This window comes from Acomys russatus, chromosome 26, assembly GCF_903995435.1.
Source record: "Acomys russatus chromosome 26, mAcoRus1.1, whole genome shotgun sequence".
Classification (NCBI taxonomy): domain Eukaryota; kingdom Metazoa; phylum Chordata; class Mammalia; order Rodentia; family Muridae; genus Acomys; species Acomys russatus.
The window spans coordinates 1,434,361-1,443,463 of NC_067162.1; the positions used below are offsets into that span (position 1 = coordinate 1,434,361).

The 9,103-nt window shown below is 41.8% G+C and overlaps 1 pseudogene; it reads left to right on the plus strand.

Moving 5' to 3' along the window:
- The first annotated feature begins 7,000 nt into the window (after window positions 1–7,000).
- Window positions 7,001–8,710, plus strand: LOC127209621 (60 kDa heat shock protein, mitochondrial-like; annotated as a pseudogene).
- Window positions 8,711–9,103: the final 393 nt, after the last annotated feature.

Consider the following 9,103-nt stretch of genomic DNA (forward strand, 5'->3'; position numbering starts at 1 on the left):
CCTAGGAATCTCGCAAGCTAATCTAAACTCTACCTACAGTAAAACCGTAACCCCTTGTGCACCGTATATGGCCATAGGGCTCCTCTTAATCAGATTGTAATCTTGCTTAAAGCACTCCAAGAATTAACCTGCCTTCTCATTTACCTAAAAGGGAAGAAAAGAAAGAGTTCCTTTCAAACTCTCAGAGTGAGTGATATAGCTTCAGAAGCCATCCAAAGCATGCAGGTGGCTACTATTTGAGACATTTAAAAACCCTAGTCTCTTACTGTGCTCATACCTGAATGTGATACAAATCTTTCCCTAACTCGCGCTTTAGTCGAGCGAAGCGCGCTCCCGCTCTGGTGTCTCTCGCTATCTCTCCCGGAGTCTGTGTAGAGCCTCGCCGCTCGCGCTCGCGCGCTCTCCCGACTATCTCGGCAGCCCTGTCGCTTCCTCTTCCTCGTCGCGATCCCCATAGCCCGCTCGCGCTCCCCTCTCGACCTCCCTTCGCTCTCTTTCTTCCCCTCGCCCTCACTCTCTTCCCACTCTCTCTCTTCCCTCTCTCCCTCTCTCCCTCTCTCTCTCTCTCTCTCTCCCTCTCTCCCTCTCTCTCTCCCTCTCTCTCTCTCTCCCTCTCTTCCTCTCTCTCTCTCTCTCTCTCTCTCTCTCTCTCTCTCTCTCTCTCTCTCCAATCCCATATTTATATCTATGTTAAAATCTCTTCTTGATAAACCTCAGCTCTGCCTCATCATGACTTTCCATGACATTCTCTTCTGTGACAAAGTCAAATACGCCAGCTTCAACTTAGTGAAGGGCTCTGAAATTAACTTTTCAAGCTGATGTAGGAGTTGGTGTGGAGTTGTGTACCTCTGTGTGCTCCCTCCACTGTGGTTGGGAAAATTGACTCTAGCCATGCCCATCTAGCACAGAAGAGCTTGAGTTGCTCAAAAGGAAGCGCTTTATTTTTCCCTCTCTAAATCCCAGCTCTCCATAAGAAATAATTGATAAACAGACTCGAGGAAAACACACTTTGTCCCTATGGCCCATTGGCTCAGAAATGCCTTGGTCCTCTGAGTGAGACTGTCTTCCTTAATCACATGAAACCCACAGCCTCTGAGTATTAGTCATGGTGCAGAAGCTTTTGCTCTAACTCTGAATGTCAGTCCTTCTGAGAACTGCCACTGAGGCTGCTCCTACCCACTCCATTCCTACTCCAGATAAGAAATGAGAGCCTGCCTACAGGCTTCTGAGCTGCAGGTCAGTACCTGAAGAGCCTCCATCTTTTCAGATTCCTCTTTCTGTCTTGGTAAACCTTAAACCCCTACCCAGATCTAGCCAATGGACAGAACATTCTTCACAGTTGAGTGGAGAGTGGGATATTACTTTCACACGAACTCTGGTGCCTCATATTTGACCATGTCCCCTGGAGGGAGAGACCTGGTGGCACTCAGAGGAAGGATAGCAGGCTACAGAGAAGATATTTGATACCCTATGAGCATATACAGGGGAGGAAATCCCCCTCAGGAACAGTCATAGGGGAGGGGAATAAGGGGAAATGGGAGGGAGGGAAGAATGGGAGGATACAAGGGATGGGATAACCATTGAGATGTAACAAGAATAAATTGATTAAAAAAATTTTAACACAGCATATCATCTTTCATTTTTCCTTTCTCATCTTATTTTAATCCCTAAAACATTGAGCATTGAAATATTCGGCCATCCTTCTATTTTATTGAGTAACTGGAAGTTTTACCTAAAGTAACTTATTTAGGATACACCCACAAACATATTAGCTGTGCTCCAAGCTCTCAAGAGAATTAAAGTGTATTAAAGGAGAAAGCAAATGGGCTTGTGATTAGACTGCAAATTGGTGTTACAGAAGATGATAGTCATAGTGGAAGCAGTAGGTTCAAGCTCAAGCTTAAGGGGAGAAGGAAAACACTGAGTGATTCTTCCCTTGATCAAATCATAGATGCAGCAAGGTGTGGGGAGAATGATGGTCCTACTTGGTGGATTAGTCAGATGAGGGATGGCAAAGAACATATCAGAGACATTCAAAGGGAACAAAGAACGATTGTGTTCTTGTCAGGTTTCATGGGAATTGATATGATTAAGTTAAGTTTAGTGCTCTGTGTGTGTGTGTGTTGCTCCCAACTAAAACCTCAAGAAGTGGTAAAACCCAAGTCACTCTGAAGCAAAACTGTTCCAGCCAGCCTACATTCAAGCAAGGGTAAACTACAACCCAACTCCTAATCCACGCACCAGCATTATTTAATACACATAAGCCACTGATATGTGAAGGAGATGCCAACAGATGAACAGACATGTGCAGGCAAGGTTGGGCAGTGATTGGTCAGGACAAAGTTCCAACACAATCACAGACACTGTAGTCTCTATCAAAAGTCAAGACAGAGCAGTGAAGAAGAAGAAAAGGAAGACCCTCACCTGTCAAAGAATTCTAATCCCAGATACCAAAATGGCTCTCAGTGCTTTGTCAGGTTCTGTTCTGCTTGACTTGGATACCACTTTCAAAGTTGACTTCTTGAAGTCAGTATTGCTGAGCATTGTGGCTAGAGTTATCTGAGTCATACAGCCTGGAGGAATTCATAGCTTGCTTGGCCTTGTTGAAGAATCAAAAGTCTTAGAATATTCTGTAGGGCAGATCTCATTAGGATTGGTTTTTCCAGGAAAACTACCTTTTAAATGAAACATTTCTCTGAGATTCTTTTGAGCTTCTTCCTTTGACATTCAACATTCCCACCATGGACACCTTGCAGGAACTTGTTTTAAGCTTTTGGAGCTATGGGGTTAGAGTTCAGCTCTTAATTGAGCCTTCCCACACCAAGAACAGACAAGAAAGACTGTCTGCCAGGCTGGATTTACATACTTGGCAGGCCAGCTTTCCCTTCCTCTCTGCCATTCAACACATGAGGGCCTGCAGGAGCCTTGATCTCTGAGTAGTCTGTGGCCATGAAGGGTAGAGATAAAACTGTTTTGTCTGCTTTGTAGAGGGACCCAAGGGAAGACAGAGCTGTGGCTGCTTGAGTCTTATCAAGTGAAAAATGGTTTTAGTGCTTTTATTTTTTTAATAAGTACTACAGAAAAAAACTTGAAAGTAAGAATATGAAATTAAATTTGCCAAATATGCTGAGAGTTGCTCCTTGGAGAAAGTTTATCTCTACTGCATAGTCAAACACATCAACTTGCAGGCGCCTGGGAGTTACTGCATGGCACAGATTTAGTTTACTCTTCTGGAGACAATATTATCTGGCACAAGGAACAGGCAACATTAATTCATATTTTAGCAAACACAATTGCAAATTGTGAAGAAGGACTTTTGGGGGCTCTTCATTGACACATTCAGCAGCCAGCAGGGGGATAGGACCAGCCCCAATTCCCCCATTGCTTTGCCTTGAATACAGCCTGAGAAGGGCTAAAGTAGGATAACAGGAAGCCTCCCACATCTTTAAGTGATTAAAAGTGGAAGATACTATCTCTGACCATTCCTTTTCCTTTCATAGATTGACATTTCTCGAAGTTGGACTGAGAAGTTTGTGGGAAATTTTGAAATGTACTTGTGCAGCATTTATATAAAAACCATAAAGCTACTGATTTTTCTTCAAGTGAGTTTTTATCATTTTAAGTAGTTGCATATCCATACCGATAATAGTTTCATTTGGAAGAGTGGCAATGGCATCATCACAGAGCCACCACTGGCAATAAACAAATGTCAAATACTGTGAACAGGAGAGAAGATGTGAGTCTCAGGTAAGTTGTTCCATTGGGGAAAGAAGAGAAGACATAAGACTAGGAATCTCTGATTCTTGCACTATCTTAACCATGTAGCCAGGTTCAAGAACTGACAGAACAAAGGAATATTCACCCCATCTACCAATCATTCCTTCATAGATGCTTCATTCTTCATGACCACATGAGATCTTGTAAGTCCTGATTTATCTACAGAAACTGCAGGCTGCAAGAATCCTATTCTTTACTGGTAACTATGGTTCACTAACTTCACCCCAGACAGACCCCACAACCCACACTCAGTCACATGTGGAACATTCTAATTCCATAAACATTTCTGGAGTAAAATATTTTATCCACCATGCCTAGTTGTAAATGACAGATCCACCTTGATAACAGTTTCTCCGGGTCAACCATATTCCTCAGTTATCAGAGGAGCACGTTATATATGTTGCCTCTAATACTAATTTCTCCAGAAGCATCAAAGAATCAGTCTCTAGATGAAATGCTATTTCAACCAAAGGAAAGATGCTAGCTACCAGAGTTGGTCTCTAGAGTGTATACTTGAAGAGAGATGCCAAACAGCAGGAAGATACTGCAGATACTCTTGCTTCCAGGGCCACACTTAAGCTATGAGATCATTACCAGTTACAGACTGCCTCTTATGTAGTCTTCCCTGGTAATATAAGCCCAAGCCAATTCTAGCCAACTGTGTCTGATAGTGCTACCAAAATCACATCCCAACATATCACTATAGGGGAGTCTAAGAAATACTGTTTTTAGTTACCCAATATCTGTAGCACAGAGGAAAGAACAGTTGGAAGGGGTGCCAGGAGATGCAGAGAGAGCCAGCCTGCACAATGCATTCCTCCACCATTGTGTGTTCTATCCAACCACTCAAATTATGAAGCAATCAGGCAAGACATTGCTGAGGTGTCCTCTTTTAGAGGACAGAGGTGTTCTAAAGTGTGATGTTGCTTGATTTACAAGCGTCTTGTATGCCTGGACTGGAATCAACACATCTATTCTCAGTGGACCTTTGCAGATTGCACATGGTGCAGTCTTGTGGAATAGGTGGAGTGGGTTTATACACATGCACACTCAGAAGTCAGGCTTAGGCATTTAGGCCATATACTGTCAAATGCTGACTCTATTTACTATATGCCCACATGGCACTAAGTTCTTTGCACACAAAATCTTACTTCAATTGTACTACACATGACATAATGAGGCATATGGAATGCTCATGTTCATTACACTGCAAAAAAAAAAAAAGAATCTTGAAGAAATTTGACAACTTTTCTGTATATAAAGAATCAAGTAAGAGATGTGAGCTGAAAGCATGATGGCTTCAAAGACCACCTTTTTTATAATGCTATATCCCTATCTTTAATTTGAAAAAATGGGCTTTCCTTCTAGTCTAATAGCCTCCCATCTCTCTCAGGCTTGGATTACCATGACTTTGGCTATTTCCAAAGAGGATATCCTGTCTCCATGCACAAGGATGTCTTTGGATTGATTTGATTCTACCAAATAAATTCAAATGATATGGCCTTGGATGTGCAGCCAGCCTTAAGGAGACAGAGCAGGAACATTTTGTGTTGTGGGGTGATTACTTCACTAGCTCCAACTCTTCTCCCGGAGACTTCTGAACAAGGGATTAATAATCAATTTCATGTATTCACTTACCAGGAGATTGGGACAGATGTGAGGACATCCCACTGGAACTCTAGGTAAGGCAAATATAGTAGATGAGGAAATAGAAGGACCCAGAGAGTCCTAGATACCTACAACAAGAACATCATGATGGGAGGATCAGGATCCAGGGAGGTCTGCTCAAACTATTGCACTAACCAAGGACAATACAAGTAGTAAACATCGAACCCTTACTCTGATCTAGGCAATGGACAGGACATTCTCCACAGTTATGTGGAGAGCAGGGACTGACTCTGACATGAACTCTGGTGCCCCAAAACTGACCACCGCCTCTTGGTGGGGAGGCCTGATGCCACTCAAAGAGGGAATAAGCAAGCTACCCAGATGAGACTTGATAGCCTATGACCATGTAGTGGGAGAGAAGGTCCCTCTCGGTCATAGACCTAGGGGAGAGGAATAGGGTGAAGGCAGGAGGGAAGGAGGAGCTGCAGGATACAAGTGATGGGATAGCAATTGAGTTGTAATCTGAATAAATTAATAAAATAAAATAAATCCATTTCATACACATGTATTAGTTACTTTTATTATCAGTGCTGTTAGAAAGCATCTGAAAAATACAACTTAAGAAGGGAAGAGTTGGGAGGCTCATGGTTTGAGGGTACAGTACACCATGGTGGGAAGGTCATAATGGCAGGAGCATGAGGCATCTGGTCACATTGCATCCCCTGTCTGGAAGCAGAGAGAGAGATACATGATGGTGCTCTGCTTTTCTTCATTCTGGGACCCATCACTCATGAGAATGTGTCACCCACATTCACAGTGGGCCTTCTGTTAAGTCTTTTTTAGAAGCATCCTCAGATCCCTCTAAAGATCCATTATGATGGAGAGTCTAAATCCAGTCAGGTTGTTAATATGGGCCAACAACCACCATAATCATAGGGCTATAATCTGCCATCATCAGATATATACAGGGAAGTGGGCCTTGTTTAGGACACAGAAGCCTTATCTGCCTTCTTTTTCCAATACAATATAATATTGAGGTAAAGCATAGAGGTTCAGTTTGGTTTCTACTCCTGACTCAGCCACTTACTAGGAACAAGGACTTGAGCTTGATTTTTGTTTCCTCTTAAAGCTTCAGTTTTTGTCATAAGTGAAATGATGGTTTTTATGTGCCCACTTCTTAAAGTTATTCATAGGGCCATGGAATGGTTTCAATGTGACAGTCCATCGAAAGTAAATGGGGGGGGGCGAGGAATGGGAGGATACAAGGGATGGGATAAACATTGAGATGTAACAAGAATAAATTAATAAAAAAAAAAAAAAAAAAGAAAAAGAAAAAAAAAGAAAAAGAAAAAAAAATAAAGTAATAGCACACTTTCTGGTGCATAGTAAACACTAAATCAATGAGAGAAATTACTTATTATTCAACATACGCAGACTTCTTTACCCAATGCCCTGAAAATTCTTTACCATTTGTAATTCAACAAACATTTGAAGAGTGCTATGAATTACAAAGGATTGTGGCAGACATGAATGGTTAGCTCTCCTTAGCTACAGTGCCTGTGTTCAAAAGATGACCAAAAAGCCCTTGCTTGCTACTGACTGCTAGCCTTGCCACATGCACTCCTGTCTCTGCCCCCACAGAAATGCTTTGGCTACCACACTGCTTCAACAAATGAGACCAGTGTCCCAGGCACTGACTCCTCATCTAACTTGGACCTATGCCAAAGAGGTAAAATTTGGTGTGGTGTTCAACCCTTAATGCTTCAAGGTGTGGACTTTTTAGCCAACACTGTAGCTGTTACAATGGGGCCAAGGGAAGAACTGTGATTATTGAACAAAGTTGGGGAAGTCACAAAGTAACAAAAGATGGGTCGCTGTTGCAAAATCAATTGATTAAAAGGATAAATACAAAAATATCAGAGCTAAACTTGTTCAGGATGAACACAAATGAAGAGGCCAGGGAAGGAACTACCACTGCTACTGTTCTGGCATGCTCTATTGCCAAGGAGCACTTGAGAAGATCAGCCAAGGGGCTAATCCAATGGAAATCCAGAGAGGTGTGATATTGGCTGTTGGTGCTGTAATTGCTGAAGTTAAAAAACAATCTAAACCTGTGACAACCACTGAAGAAATTGCTCAGGTTGCTACAATTTCTGCAAATAGGGACAAGGACATTAGAAACACAATTTCTGAGGCAATGAAAAAGGTTGGAAGAAAGGGCATCATCACAGTGAAGGATGAAAAACCCTGAATGATGAGTTAGAAATTATTGATGGCATGAAGTTTGACATAGGATATATTTCCCTACATTTTATTAACACATCAAAAGGGCAAAAAATCTGAGTTCTAAGATTCCTATGTACTGTTGAGTGAAAAGAAAATTTCTCATGGTCAGTCCATTGTACCTGCTCTTGAAATTGCCAATGCTCATTGGAAGCCCTTGGTCATAATTGCTGAAGATGGTGATGGAGAATCTCTAAGCACACTGGTTTTGAACAGGATAAACCTTGGTCTTCAGGTTGTAGCAATAGAAGCTCCAGGGTTTGGGGACAATAGGAAGAACCAGCTTAAACATATGTCTAGGGGTACAGTATTTGGAGAAGAGGGATTGAATCCAAATCTTGAAGATGTTCAATCTCATGACTTATGAAAAGTTGGAGATGTCATTGTCACCAAAGATGACACAATTCTTTTGAAAGGAAAAGGTGATAAAGTTCAAATTGAAAATGTATTCAAGAAACCACAGAACAGCTAGATCTCACAACCAGTGAATACAAAAAACAAAAGCTGAAAGAGCAACTTGCTACACTTTCAGATGGAGTAGCTATGCTGAACGTTGGAGGGATACATGATGTTGAAGTGAATGAGAAGAGAGAATTACTGATGTTCTTGATTCTAGAAGAGCAACTATTGAAGAAGGCATTGTTCTAGAACAGAGGTACATTCAGCTTTGGTGCATCCCAGCCTTGGCTTCATTAAAGCCTGCTAATGAAGGTCAGAAAACAGATATAGAAATTACTAAAAGAGCACTCAGAATCCTGTAATGACTATTGCTAAGAATGCAGGTATTGAAGGATCTTTGATAGTTGAGAAAATTCTGCAGAGTTCCTCAGAGTTTGGTTATGATGCTATGCTTGGAGATTTTGTAAACATGGAGGAAAATGGAACAAAGGTTGTAAGAGCTGCTTTACTGCATGCTGCTGGGGTGGTCTCCTTGCTGACTACAGCAGAAGCTGTAGTGACATAAATTCTTGGAGAAGAGAAGGACCCTAGAATGGGTGCAATGGATGGAATGGGAAAGTTTACGGAAGGTGGTGTGTTCTAACTCCTAGAGTAGTGCTTTGCCCTTATCAATGAACTGTAACAGGGAGCTCAAGGCAGGTTCCTCACTGATAACTTCAGTGAAATCACCTGAAGAAAATGACTGAAGAGAGGGCTGGCTGGTCACTGTAACCATCAGTTATTGGTTCCTATCGACAATATATAATGATTTACTGCTGTTATTTTCCGTGATTACAGATAATTTATTTTGTATTTTTGAATAAAGACATTTGTACATTCCTGGAAAAAAAGATGATGAAAAAGCAAGAGGAGTAGCAAACTACACAAAGGAAACCACAGGTCAGGGGCCATTCGCAAGCACAGAATATCAGGCAGGATGTGGAGTCTGGTGGGAACTTAGCCATATGCAGTCACATACGATTTTAGCTAATGTTGT